This window comes from Carlito syrichta, unplaced genomic scaffold (genome assembly GCF_000164805.1).
Source record: "Carlito syrichta isolate Samal-C Ts95f unplaced genomic scaffold, Tarsius_syrichta-2.0.1 Scaffold302565, whole genome shotgun sequence".
Lineage (NCBI taxonomy): Eukaryota > Metazoa > Chordata > Mammalia > Primates > Tarsiidae > Carlito > Carlito syrichta.
This window is the reverse complement of record NW_007246661.1, coordinates 1-14,300: the sequence shown is the minus strand read 5'-3', so window position 1 is coordinate 14,300 and position 14,300 is coordinate 1. Positions and strand designations below refer to the sequence as shown.

Genomic DNA, 14,300 nt, shown 5'->3' with positions numbered 1-14,300 from the left:
GGACACACAGACACACACACACACACACACACACACCCCTATCTTTTAGACTAAAATGGGTATTACGAAGTTACAAGAGGGAAAGCCAGAACTACATGTGCTAAAAAGTGAGAAATATAGGCAATATGAACAGAAAACATTTTTTTAGAAATGTGTAAAGAATGGAAAGAGAGGTTACAAGATGAGGATGTGAGGCACACGAATGCTTTAAAAAAAAAAGAAGCTTGAACACATTATAAAACAATGAGAAGGAATTTCTGCTCCTGATATATGGCTGACAGTCTTCCAGTAGATAACAACTATAAAAACTTTAAACAAAGTATAAGAAGCAACTGCTGGAGAGAGAAGAAGAAACTGAAAGAGAGTCAACAACTGGAAGGTGGGCAAAACACCAGAGAGCTTTTCATTTGGAGGGGGGATTTAGCCCGAGGGCAGGCCACAGTCATCATTAAGATTGGCTACTAAAATTCTTATGAACACTCTACATTCTTGCCAGATTGATGAATTGGAAGACTAGGGCAATCCAGCTGCTAGAAAATGATAGGGACAATCCCAGAAGAGAGTGAACAAGAGAGCCTGAGCCTTACTTCTATATTTATACTCTTCTGTAATCTCTAACCTCTGAATTATTCACAGCCATTGAATACAATTCACAACGATCAACATACAAAGAAGTGGAATAACATGACTTATCAAGAGGAAAGACAATCAACACACATCAACCCCACAGTGACTCTAATAGAATGGAAATGCAACACAGTGCTTTTAGTTATGCTCCAGGGTATAAAGAAAATATGCTCATAATTAATAAAAATATAAAAAATGCAGGCAGAGAAAGAGACGCTATTAATAAGAACCAAGTGAAAATTCTAGAACTAAAAAATACAATTATCTGAAAAAGAAACCCACTGCATTATCTCAGGGGGAGAACGAAGATGACAAGTCCGTGAACTTGAAGACAAATCTACAGAAATTATCTAATATGAACAACAAAGAGACAAAAATGTGTAAAAAAAAATCAACAGAGACACAGGGATCTGTGGAATAACAGCAAAAAGTCAAATATATGCATAATTCAATTCACAGTGAGAGATAAGAATGAAATGGAAATACATTCTATAAAATCATTACTGAAAATATGCAAAATTTAGTGAAAGACAAATTTAAACACTTAAGAAGCTCAATGAGCACCAAGCAGGATGATTACAAATGAAAAGCACATTAGGCATGTCAAACTGCCAAAAACCTTGGCGTAGGACATTGTGTTAAGTGAAATGAGCCAGTGACAAAAACAAAAACAAAGCAAATATTGCCTAATTTTACTCATATGAGAGACCTAAAGTGGTCAAACTCATAGAGACAGAAAGTAGAATGGTGGGGAGTCGGTGTTTAATGTGTACTGAGATTCTGTTTTGCAAATGAAGAAATGATTTGAGATGCAAATCAAAACTACAATGAAATGTCATCTCACATCCACTAGGATGGCTACTATCAAAAAAGCCCAGAACATAACAAGTGCTGAGAATCTGGCACACTGCTGGTGGGAAGCCCTGTGCAATATTAATTCCACTTTTGGATGTATACACAAAATAATTTGAAAGCACATCCTCAAAGAGCCACTTATTCACCCATGTTTATAGCAACATTATTCACAATAGCTAAAATGTGGAAGCAAACCAAGTGTCCATTGACACATGAATGGATAAGAAAAGTATGGCATATGCATACAATGGAATATTATTCAGCTTTAAAAAGGACATTCTGACACAAGCGACAATATAGATGATCCTTGAGGACATGATGCTAAATGAAATAGGTGAGTCACAAAGTTGCTTAGAGTTGATTTTATGGGTTCTTGACACACAAAAAAGATAAGCATGTGAGGTAATACATATGCTAAATAGTCTGATTTAGTCATTCCATAATGTATATCAAAACAGCATGTCATACACCATAAATATAGACAATCTTTACTTGTCAATTTAAAAAGTTAAAGAAAAAGAAATGCTACAGAAAGCTTTTCGGCCTCAGTGGAATGAATGTGAGACACACTGAACCTTGTACATTCAGAAAGGAATGAAAAGATAAATCGCTTATGAATGTTAAAGTTTGTTTTTTTCTTTGATTTTAAAGCACTTTCAACAGTGTAAAGCAAAAATTACGACATTTACTGTGGGGTTTGAAAAGTTGTAGATGTGCAAGACAGTTCTCCAAGTGGCCCTGGACCCACTCATTCTCCCAGCTCCACCTTCCTGCATGTAGCACTGAGAATAACCTAGAATGTGCTAGAAAGGCACTATCCTGAGAGAGGGGGAACCGCCTGAAAGACTCTGGGCCTTGTTCCTGTTCTTCCCAGGAATATACTTTGAGTTAGGAACTGCCCAAGACAGCTCAGACTTTGTTCTTCTTTTCTCTGGAAGCAGAATGTCCTTCAAAGCTTTTCCCAGTGAGTCATGGTATCCCTGAGGTATATAACCCACGGTGGGCTGCCTCTCAGGGTCCCTCAGCTACAGTGCAAATGGGATACATGCACACTCATTTACCCACCAGCTTTCTCGAGGCTTGAGGACTGGCTCACAATGGCTCTGAGACTCCTTTCGTCCCGCGCTGTTTATCTGTAATAAACCTACTTTGTATAACTTATTACATGTGTGTTGTCTCACCAGACTCGGGCAACTGGTAAAACCCAAGTGTTTGTACTCTTATACCTGGTGGTTGGCACAGTGATGAACTTTTGTCATTTTCCAGGCAGTAGGAGTTCTCCACTGAGACTGGGAACTGGAGAAGTTGTTCTGTGAGATGTAGTATATAGGTAAGACTACTTACTAGAACACAGATCACTTCAGAGAGAACTGACACCCTAAGTCTTTATGCCCAAGTGAAAGGACAAGAGACCAAAACGGAGTTGATGGAGACAAAGTGCAGCCATTTTAACACTGCTTAGCTTTGTCATTTTTTTTTTTAATAGTTCTCTTTAATTTACCCTCTGACCATTAGCCAAGGACAGAACTGGTATCCCAGAGGTAGCTATTGATAACTTTTGTCAAGCTCTGATTGGGTCATGCTTTTCTTTAAACTTTGGTCCCCTTCCTTATCTTGGGGAGGTGAATCTCCTTCCTCTCTCCAATCTACTTTCTAAATAAACCATTTTTCCTAATCTAATTTCTGTGCAATTCTTTGCATCTTACCTTTGTTAGGTCCACTGATCCAACATTTTTGTGGACCTAACACCAAGCTGTCTCTCCCTTTATTTGAGACTTCTTTCTCTCAACAATGCATGTTTACTATTTAATGTGCAGGCATTGAAAATTGTTTGTTAAACTTATTAGTATTTTAGCATTTGTTGTATTATAAACTGAATAAATTTAACCTGTATTTTCAAATAGTTTACTGCTAGAATATAAAAATACAATTGACCATTGCACATTAACTTTATATATTTTATGTTCTTGAAAAATACATTTGTTAAAGGAATGAATTGTTGGCTAGTATTTTCTAGGTAAACAATTATCTGCTAGAAAAAGATTATCCTTCTTTCCTTTGTTTCTTTATGCCTTTTATATATTTTTCTTGCCTTATAAAACTGGCCAGTTCATGATGTGCATGTTAACAGGCTTGGGAGGAAAGGTACTGATATCTGTAACTCATTTTGAAATGCATCAAAAACATGACTGATGGAGGGAGGGATGGATAGGTATGTGATAAAGCAAGTACAGTTCAATTTCCCTCATATAATATTGGTATGAATGCTAGCCATCATTGTTTTTCAATATCTTGTATGTATAAAACTTTAATGGTAGACAAAACATAACCAAAGTAACAATCCATTTGTGAGGGAGGTGCTGAAAATATGAGAAAGGACAAAGGGCATTGCAAGGTTTTTTGAGACAGGCCAAATCTGGTGGAGCTCAAGGCACAGGTGGAGAGATTAGGCTTCAAAAGGAAGATGGACAGCTTCTCTACTGCATCAGAATACAGGCTGCCTCCAGATGCAGAAATAGTAAGACAGGCTGCACACAAATGGAGATATGGTAATACAGGATGCATAGTGATTTGGTTTTGGTAGCTGACTGATAAGAAGGTGGGGTTATATACTCCAAATGAAGTTTCAAAAGAGACATGTGGAGACTGGATCAGGCAAACATGTGAGTTGGGCAGTGTTTGATGGCCTGTCTCTCCGCTGGTAGCTATAAATTTATTAAAATGGAACCCATGCTGAGCTGTCTGGATCTTTTCTTATCTGAAAAATAAGATAATATCTAGTTCAAAAATGATTAGAATTAAATGAAAGGATGCTTATAAAGAAGCTAGCACAGTGCCTCATGTAAAAGTACTTAATGTTATGCTGGAAAGGCTGTGTCAACGTCTTGCTACACCTACAGCTCGTAATTATTTTGCACAGCTGCTCTTCAGGAAGTTGCTGAAGTTTCTTGTGCTGCTATATTAAAGAGAAGGTAACTTCAGTGGGAAACCAGCTAATCAAACAGCTGCAGCAAAAACAGAAGATGCCATGCCACAAAAGAACCATATAGTGTTTGCAAATCCTCAGGCTGCAATTTAGACCTGAGCTAAGGTTTACAGAGACCACTATCTTTGCAAAGCTAGAGAAGAAAGTAATTTACTGTAAGACTTGTGCACTACAATCAAACTGATAAAGAACATTTTGTGATAATGCTTCAAATTTCCATAGGAATCATAAAAGGAAAAAACCAGGGGCAGATAACTAGAGAAAATTTGAAATCTACAAAATGATTATGTTTTACTTGGGAACTATGTACAAAGAAAATTGTTGCCAACGGTTGTTTTTTTAATCTTTTAAGGAATGTATTTTGTGATTTAGAGTATATAATTTGGAAATATCATTAAAAGTACTATAACTCAATTCTGATATATCTGAGTATAAAACAGCACTTAAAACCACAAGAGTTTTGTTGTGATGTATATTGTATAATTTGAAATCCTATAAACAAAATTTTAATTTACAAACACATAAAATTATGGATTTTTAAAGAACTGTATAAGACAATGATTCACACACAGGAACCAGGGCCTTGGGTTAAAATCCTCACTTCAAGACTTTTTTTTCTTTTTGAGTTGGAGTCTCACTTGGTCGCCCAGACTGGAGTGCGGTGGCCGCTCCCGGCTACCGCAGCCTCGACCTGCTGGGCTCCCGCGATCCTTCCGAGTAGCCGGAATTACAGGTATGCACTACCACGTCTGGCTGATTTTTTGATTTATTGTAGTAACTGATAGCCAGAAACTGATAATGGAATTGCCCTTCCATGGTAAAAAGATTTTTAAAAAATACAAAAGATTTTTAAAAATAGCCAGGCTTGGTAGCACATGCCTATAGTCCCAGCTACTTGGGAGGCTGAGGAAAGAGGATCACTTGAACCCAAGAGGTTGAGGCTGCAGTGAGTTGTCATCATGCCACTACACTCCAACCTGGTCAAGAGGGACCCAGACTCAAAGAAAAAAACAAATGCCTCACATTGCCAATTACTAAGATGCATATGTGTGAATACTCCATAAGGCCAAGTAGAGAAAAATGAGCAAACAAACCAAACAAAAACTAGTGGAAAACAGTGACTAGTCCACCCATCTCTGTAGAGAATATGTTCCAAGACTTTCGGTGAATGCCTGAGACTTCTAATATGGAACCCAATTGCCCTCCTTCGGAACACATTTCTGTTCATGTCTTGCCCACAATTCAAGACAACCCTTGTCACTCAGTGGCTGTAACTCTTGCAGTTTGAGATGCAACAATTAAACTAGCACAGATTTATTTTTCTTTCTTCACAGTTTCACAGATAGGAGAGTCATTCTAACCATAATCTTAGCAACTTCATTATACAATTTTTTATTTCCTTCTTGAGTCAAGAACTCTCATCTTTTCACTTATAGGAAGCCCTTTATGAGCCTATCCAAACTGCCAGCATCACTACTCTTGTGTTTGAGTGCTGTTATTAAAATAAGAATTACTTGAAAACAAGCACCATGACAGCTGATCTGATAACCGAGATGGCTACTAAGTAAAGAGGGTGGGTAGCAGAATCAACGTGGATCTCCTGTACAATGGGAGGAGTCAAATTCCAGAGTAGGACAGTGCCAGATGTCACCATGCTTCTCAGAATGCCATGCAATATAAAATTTAAAAATTGTTTAATTCTAGAACTTTCCATTTGATATTTTCAAACTATGGTTGATAATGAGTAACTGAAACAATGGATAACCACTTTAGGTGGTTTTTCTTTTTGAGAAACTTGCCAGTGGCAGATCTTTTTGCCATGAACCAATCTACCTTTATCCTTCACTTCTTTGCACTAATAAACTTTTAACACACACACACACACACACACACACACACACACACACACACACACGTATGACTATTTTAAAGCAAACTGTAAGCTGAACAATCTTCAGAGCTTGCCCAAGGCTGGAAGACATCTGAGTTCTGGTGATCCAGGATGTTGATACCTCAATGATCTTCAGAATATCCACGTAGAGACATCAGAAATATCATGCCTCAGTTGTAAAGCTAAATTAAAGCTGAAGGTTCACTCCAGCAAAGTTTAAAAACTAGCATGAAAAAAAAAAACAAGCTGATAATCAAATTCAGTTGACCCTTGAACATGAGAGCTAGAGGCAACAATTCCCATGCTGCTGAAAATCTAAGTATAACTTTTGACTCTCCAAAATGTTACTTACTAATAGCCTGTTGACCAGAAGCCTTACTCATAACATACACAGTCCATTAACACATATTTTGCAAGTTTATAAGTATTATATATTCTTATAATAAAGCTACCTAAAATACTGAGAATCATAAGGAAAATACATTTATAATACTATACTATATCAATAATGTAACCATGTGTTTACAACAGGAATAGTCTACAATGGAAGTCAACCACAGATGCAGACCGCAATCTATGGTGCATATCAAGTAATTCAGCTTTTTCTTGTAATGCCATGACTCTTCTCTGTTTTTTGAGAGCACTTCCTTCCTATGGGTTCCATTGTGTTATTATTCAGTTTATGGTATTGCACTGTACAAGAAAAAATACTCGAGAACTTTGAGATTACTTTTTATTGCAACATGCAATGTACTGGAGAGACAAACTGCTCACTTGGAGATGACTGGTGCCACATAGTGTTTTAAGCAAATACGCTTCAGCTTAACACAACAGCAACAAGAAGTGACTACAAAAAAGAGCAGTACAATATGCACCATAGTTACTTTTATAGTTACAATTTAATCTCATCTTTACATCTGTTTGCATTTCTCTCAGCTACAAATGGGGTGCCATCTGTGGCATTTGTAGGTGTAAGTTTCAATGAATTGCAAAAAATAATAGATTTGTATATATTTTATGTACTAAATTGTAAATTAGACTAATATCTACATGTTTTGTGCATTCATGTCACATTTTTTAGAATTTTTTTCAATAGTTCTAAGCTTCATAGCTCTTCTATGAGTTTTTTTCAAATTATCACAAATCTCTAAAAAAATTTTCCTATGTTTATTGAAAAAAATCCACATATACATGAACCTGTGAAGTTCAGACCCATGTCGTTCAAAGGTCAACTGTAACTGTCTGCAAAAACAAAGTGCAACATTAAAAAAAAAAAGCATTCAGACTCTTAATAATGTAACATTACAATGTAATACTCAAAACAGCCAGAATCCAATAAAAATTAAGGCATATACAAAAAGGCAAGAAATGTGACCCACAACCAGGAAAAATATCAGTCAACAGAAATAGAGCAAGAAATGAAAGATATAATGAAATTTGCAAAGACTTCAAAAGAGTAATTATAAATATGTTCAAAAGATTTAAAGAATAACATGAGAAATGCAAAATATACAAAAGAAGCAAATGAAACTTTCAGAGCTAAAAAGTTCAACATTTAAAATGTACATTTCATTGGATAGTTTTAAGAGATTAGACTGTGTGGAAGAAAAAAATGGTGAACTTGAAGGCAACAGAAACTACCTCAACTGTATAACAGAGAAAAAAAGTCTAGAAAAAAGAGACTGTGACTTATTGGACACTACCAAGCAGTCAAACAGTGATGTATCTAGAGTCTCAGAGGAGGAATCAGATTATTTGAATGACTAAATTTTTCCAAATTTAATAAAATATATAAACCTATAAACCCAAGAAGTATAGCAAACCCAAAGTAGTATAAAGCAGAATAAAACACTCATATACAAAATCACACCAAGACATATCCTAAACAAACTGCTGGAAACTAGTCATAAAGAGAAATCAGGTATTTTAAAAGTTGCCATAGGAGAAAAATAAAGCAAAAAGTATAGTGAAAAAAGAATAGAATGATTGCAGGTTTCTCTTTGGAAACAATGTACTCTAGAAGACAAAACAAAATACAGACAGGAAAAAAAAAGGGTTAATGTACAATTCCAAATCCATTGAAAATGTTTTCACAAAATAATGCAAAAAAAGACATCTTTTGGCTTAAAAAAAAAAAAAAAATCTCAAAATCCCTGAGAGAATTCACCATCAATTCTACACCTGGACACTTTTTATTTATAAGGCACTCTCAAGCTTCCTGTACTATTACAAGATAACTGTTGTTGGAAAGTTCTTCATATGGAACTAAAATGTCTTTCAACCTATATTCATTAATCCTGCACTTACATTCCATAGAGTTCTCAAACTTAGGTACGCATCAGAATCACCTGGTGGGTGTGGTACAACACAACGACTATTGAGGTCTATCTCAACATTTCCAATCCCCTAGGTCTGATGGGACCCGAAAGCCGGCATTTCTAGTCCTCAAGGGTTACAGGTGCTAATCCAGGAGGAACTCTGCTCTGAGAAGTACTGCCCTAGAGAAATTACATGACTACCCATGCTTCCTAGTACGTCATTTTAAACACTGAAGACAGTCACACTTTTCACTTTTTTTCCAAATTAAGACATTCTTAGCTTTCCCAGACCTTACCTTCCCAGTTCTTTTGTTTGAATGTCACTATCTTTCATAATATAGTATACTCCCCAAGTCTGAGACAGCCACTTGGGTCTGACTAGAGCGAAAACATTTTTTTTTTAAAGGCAATCATCGTCTTTCTTGACCTGAACAGTTTTTCATAAATCTATAACCGTGTTAGTTTTTCTTCTGAGTAGCTATGTTGGTCAATTAAACATTTCCTGTTTATCACAAACTGCTTTAAGAATAGGTCTCCCTATAGCCTTATACAAGTAATTTATTTAAACTTAAAACCTTTTATTTTGCCTTACTGGTTTAGCTTTGAGTCCTGCTTCTGCTGCCACAAATTAAAGGAACTATTTGGAGTCAGTCATGGAAATTTTTCAAGAAATGCTTTGTTCCATGAACCAAATTTCTGTGTAAAAAATGTTTCAAAGGACAGGACTAGTGACACAACACTATACCTGTTCAAAGAGTAATTTCTACAATAATATACCTTTGCTTCAGAGCTACATGATGAAAATTCTTCAGGAGCTCCAAGTACTTAAATTAATGAAAACATGTTTATTTCTTATAGTCTAAATCACTGAAATGAAACTGGAGATCTGCAGCCTCAAAAGAAGTAATACCTGCAATTTTCTTCATATCATATTATTATATTTCAGAAGTAATTCTTATATTCCTGAAAAAATATTAATTCTTTGTTGAAAGAAAATATGATTAAAGATAATGATTTGCCAAGCAAAGACCAATATACTTATGACCAAAAATGATAATCTGGAAAATTGAAAGTAATTTTTTCTTTCTTATATGTGAATTTCCCTCAGCAGGTGAGAAAATGGATGAAAGAAAACGGGAGGATCAGCCAGGCTCAGTGGCTCAGCCTGTAATCCTGCGCTTTGGGAGGCTGAGCTGAGTGGATTGCCTGAGCCCGCGGGTTCAAGACCCGCCTGGGCAACTTGGAAAGACCTCATCTGTACAATAAATCAAAAAATTATCCGGGCATGGTAGTGCATGCCTGTAGTTTCAGCTACTTGGAAGGCTGAGGCGGACGGATCGCCGGAGCCCAGCAGGTCGAGGCTGTGGTGGCCGGGAGTGTGCCACTGCACTCCAGTCTGAGTAACAGAGTGAGACTCTAACTCAAAAAAAAAAAAAGAAAAAAAGAAAACAGGAGGATCAACAATGCATACCTGAAAAACAAATGTTTGAATTATATTAAAAATCATTTTCCCAGACTCTGAAGTTTCTAGCTGTGTCTAGACAATATACTTCATTAGAATAGGAGCAATTATTTAACTTAGAAGATAAATAGTTCACAGAAGAATTATCACACACAAAAAACACACACACACACATAAATAAGACATGATCAAGTAAAGTTAGTTTATTTTACCCACAGCTCTTCTAATACAAGCTGTATATAAATGCTAATACTTAGAAATATTTGGAAGAATTACTGATAAAAGTTAGAACATCATGCCTTCCAACCCATCCTCCATGAACTTCTTATAAAGTGCCATAAATTTGGCCACAAATGCTTCCAAGTGATAAATGGCTTTGCTACCCAGTTGTAGACGATGTTCGTAATATGCTGCCATCTGGGCCACTTCCCCTTTCAGTTGTCCATCACAATTATGTAACAGCTCTGAAAGAAGGCCCTAAAGAAAAAAAAACGGTAATTTAAAAAGTAATCACTTAAAAATTTACCTAAACATGCTTTACTTCTCTCACTCACAAAAAGCAAAACTTAAGTTAAATATGCTTTCTCGTATATACGTGAGTTTTCTATTTGTTTATGTGAACTGGAAGTCTTTATCCAAAAGCAAAAGAATTTTGAACTTTTTCCATAATGTAAATGTGGTGGCTATCTACCCCATTCCAATTTCCAAATATTTAACTACACAAGAGTACAAGGGTATTAATATAAAGATGCTTACTGAAGCACTATTTATAATAATAATAATAATAATCTGCAGGCAACCAAAAGCTCTACCAACGGAGTCATTCATATTAAAAAAGTACTATGATAGAGTCAGACAATGGCACAGCATTCATACACTAAAAAGAACGATGCAAATCTGTACTGTGTGTACATGCTATGTTGGATGAAAACAGAGTGCAAAACACTGAGTTTTGTGCAACTACACATACAAACATACTTGTGTCTATGCAAACAGATCACAGGTCTGTGAAAACTGGTTATCCTTGTAATAGAAGGATGGACTTTCACTCTTTGTAAATTTAGTGTCATTTGAATTTTCTCATGTATTATCATGTGACTTTAATAAAAAAAAAAAACAACCAAGAACCCCGAATTTCCTAATATCTAGCCACCAACAAGCCTAGCTCTCTAGGCAGCTGACAGACCCAAGTGAAGCTATGGCTTCAAACACCTCACACAGGCTGGATGCTGCCTCCCTCCCCATGTACACCGAGTCCTGCTGTCTGAAATGTGTGCTCCCAGCTGTTTACGTAGTTTTGTCCTTCTAATCCTCTACGTCACAGTTTGTAACCTCGTCAGAGAAGCCATCACAGGCCTTCCACAGCCCCACCCTCCATTATGACCACTTCCCCTCAGTATTTCCCTGAGAGCACTTACCACGTTCTGAAACCCTCTGATGTCTCTACTTGCTTCCCATTTCATCCCACTAGACTGTAACTTCCCTAAAGGTGGGCCCTCTCCTCTCCAGCATTCCTCTAATGGTACCTAGCACACAGTAGAGGTTGATGAAATAGCTGTGAAATTAATGAGTTGGAGAGGAAGACGTAACAAAATGTCCCGGTACTGTAAAAGCCCTGTGACCAAACACCCAAAGTCCAAATTTTATAGTTATAAATGGTCCAAGATCTGAAATTGAATTACCTTCATTATTATCTCAGGAGGAATACAATGAGTTAGAAGCTCATAGAGCCTTCCACGAACTTCAAGGAGCCTATATAAAACAAAACAATTGATATTTTGTGATGAAAATAAGAGTGACAGAATATAGGCATGAAATATAATGCCACTGCCTACAGAGACAGTAAAAAACAATATGGCAGGGACACAAAGCAGTCCCTGTCATAAACAGAGCAAGACAAGAATTTATAGGTAAGCACAGAACCAGACTAAATATTTCCAAAAGACATATGGGAGAAGAAAAACATATATATGCCATTTTAAAATAGCAAGAAAAAAAAGAGACAACATTCCAAATACACATAAAACAAGTATCTTTATCTATATATACATTTACTTATTCCAAAGGGGGAAAAATGTTCAGCAATTTTTTACTAAAATAATACTAGATATTCTATACTTCAGATAAATCAGGGTAGTAATTTATGAAAGGTTTCCTAAAAGTAGATGAGACTCCTTTCGTAGCCTCCAAGAATATGAAACTCTGGCACATTAAAACTAAATAAAAGTGAAAAAAAGAACCAGAACCATAGAGAAGCATGTTTAGGTATTTTTTTTAAGTACCTGCTAAGTGTAAGACACCATAACAAATAATTTAACTCAGTCCTCATACCAGCTCCATGAGAAAGCATTATCTCCATTTTTTTTTAAACAAAATAACTTAAGTACACTGAGTTTAAGTAATTTGGCAAAACTGACCACAGCAAGCATGATATAAACAGATCTGTCTTACTCCAAAGTCCATACCCTTTCAATGTTGGCCAAAGCACTCATTTAACCCCTTACTCCATACTAGATTCACTGTAATGTACTCTTTTTTTTGAGTTGGAGTTTCACTCTGTCTCTCAGGCTGGATAGCAGTGGCACACCCACGGCCACCCCAGCGTCCATCTGCTGGGCTCTGGTGATCCTTCCACCTCAGCCTTCCAAGTAGCCAGAACTACAGGTATACACTACCTCGCCCAGCTAATTTTTTTTTTTAATTGTAGAGACAAGGTCTCGCCAAGTTGTCTGGGCTGGTCTCAAACCCACGGACTCAGGCAATCCACTCACCTTGGCCTCCCAAAGTGCTGGGATTATAGGCTGAGCCACCGAGCCTGGCCAACTCTTTATTACCCATAACATTTATGCTCTTTTACTGAAACGAACTTGAAGTACAGTAAGGTTAGATTTACATCAAGGTTCATGCAGCTAAGACAGCATTTCAATTCAGGTCTGACTCAAAAGTCAGTGATTTCTCTGACATCTAAAAAATAAAACCTGTCAATTAAAGCATAAGCGATAAAAACAAATGGCATACAGTATGAAGTTATTTTAATATGTGCAATAGCTTATTTCTGAAAAGTTGATTCAGGATATATTTACCTATACAACTGTGATATAACTACATTGTGTGTGGCTCATACACATTAACACGGATCACATACTAGTCTGTGTTAATTTCTAATGTTGCTTAGTTTAAAAAATTAATATATTTTATATTTACTATGTCATTATTTCTTAATAGCTTGCAAGTGATTAAGGTACAAATTCTTCTGTCAGACAAATATGGGTATTCTAGAACTATCTCTGTCTACTAATAACTAAATATCCGTGAATAAGCTACTTAATCTCCCTAAATCTCAGGGTTTTTAATCTACAAAGCAATGATGGCAATAATATTTTCCTCATAGGATTGTTATATGAGTTAAATGAGATAATATAGTATAAACAATGACATCATCACTCACTAAATATTAGCTGCTATTCAAATTAGAAAATTAGGGCTTTTCTAAGATGCATGAAAAGAAAATCTATACTGCAAATATCACAGCACGACCAAGGGTCAAAAATCAGAAGTAGTCATTTGGCACTGTGTGGGCCAAGGATCAGAAAAACACCAGAGTTCCAGTATTTCTGGCCAGCACCACAGCTTTCTGGAACTGAACAATATTTCTTTTTATGTAGCACAATGGAATCAATTCCCACAATTGTTATACGAACAGGAAATAACAGCAGCTTTTCTTGCACAAGTTTATTTATGAGCTGCCAAATTTATTAGGAAAACAAAGAAATCGGTAGCAGCAGCTTCAAGAATTAAGGAAAGCAATAATTCAACTATGTTTTGAAAATGGATGTGATAACTGTCCAAGATTACAACATCGAGTACCTAGATCCCTTCAAAGTGGGACTGCTTTACTCTCACCATATTTTTCTTCTTTAAAATCAGAACAAAAAAGAAAGTCATCTTCAGTATGGAAATATTTTATAAAAGTAAAAGGCTCCTAAGACATGCTTTGTTTAAACTTTATATCTCTCTCTTTTTTTTTTTTTTTTTGAGTTGGAGTCTCACTCTGTAGCCCAGACTGAAGTGCAGTGGCCGCTCCCAGCTACCACAGCCTCTACCTGGTGGGCTGCGGCGATCCTTCTGCCTCAGCCTTCCAAGTAGCTGGAACTACAGGCA

General features: G+C 36.4%; 1 long non-coding RNA gene across 1 annotated transcript; it reads right to left on the bottom strand.

The window, feature by feature from the left end:
• Positions 1-10,317: 10,317 nt before the first annotated feature.
• On the bottom strand, positions 10,318-11,908 carry LOC103259197. The gene is made up of 2 exons (XR_504223.1): positions 11,822-11,908; positions 10,318-10,616 (listed from the first exon to the last, which is right to left on the bottom strand). It is a non-coding gene; the product is annotated as an uncharacterized LOC103259197 (long non-coding RNA).
• Between the last annotated feature and the right edge of the window lie 2,392 nt (positions 11,909-14,300).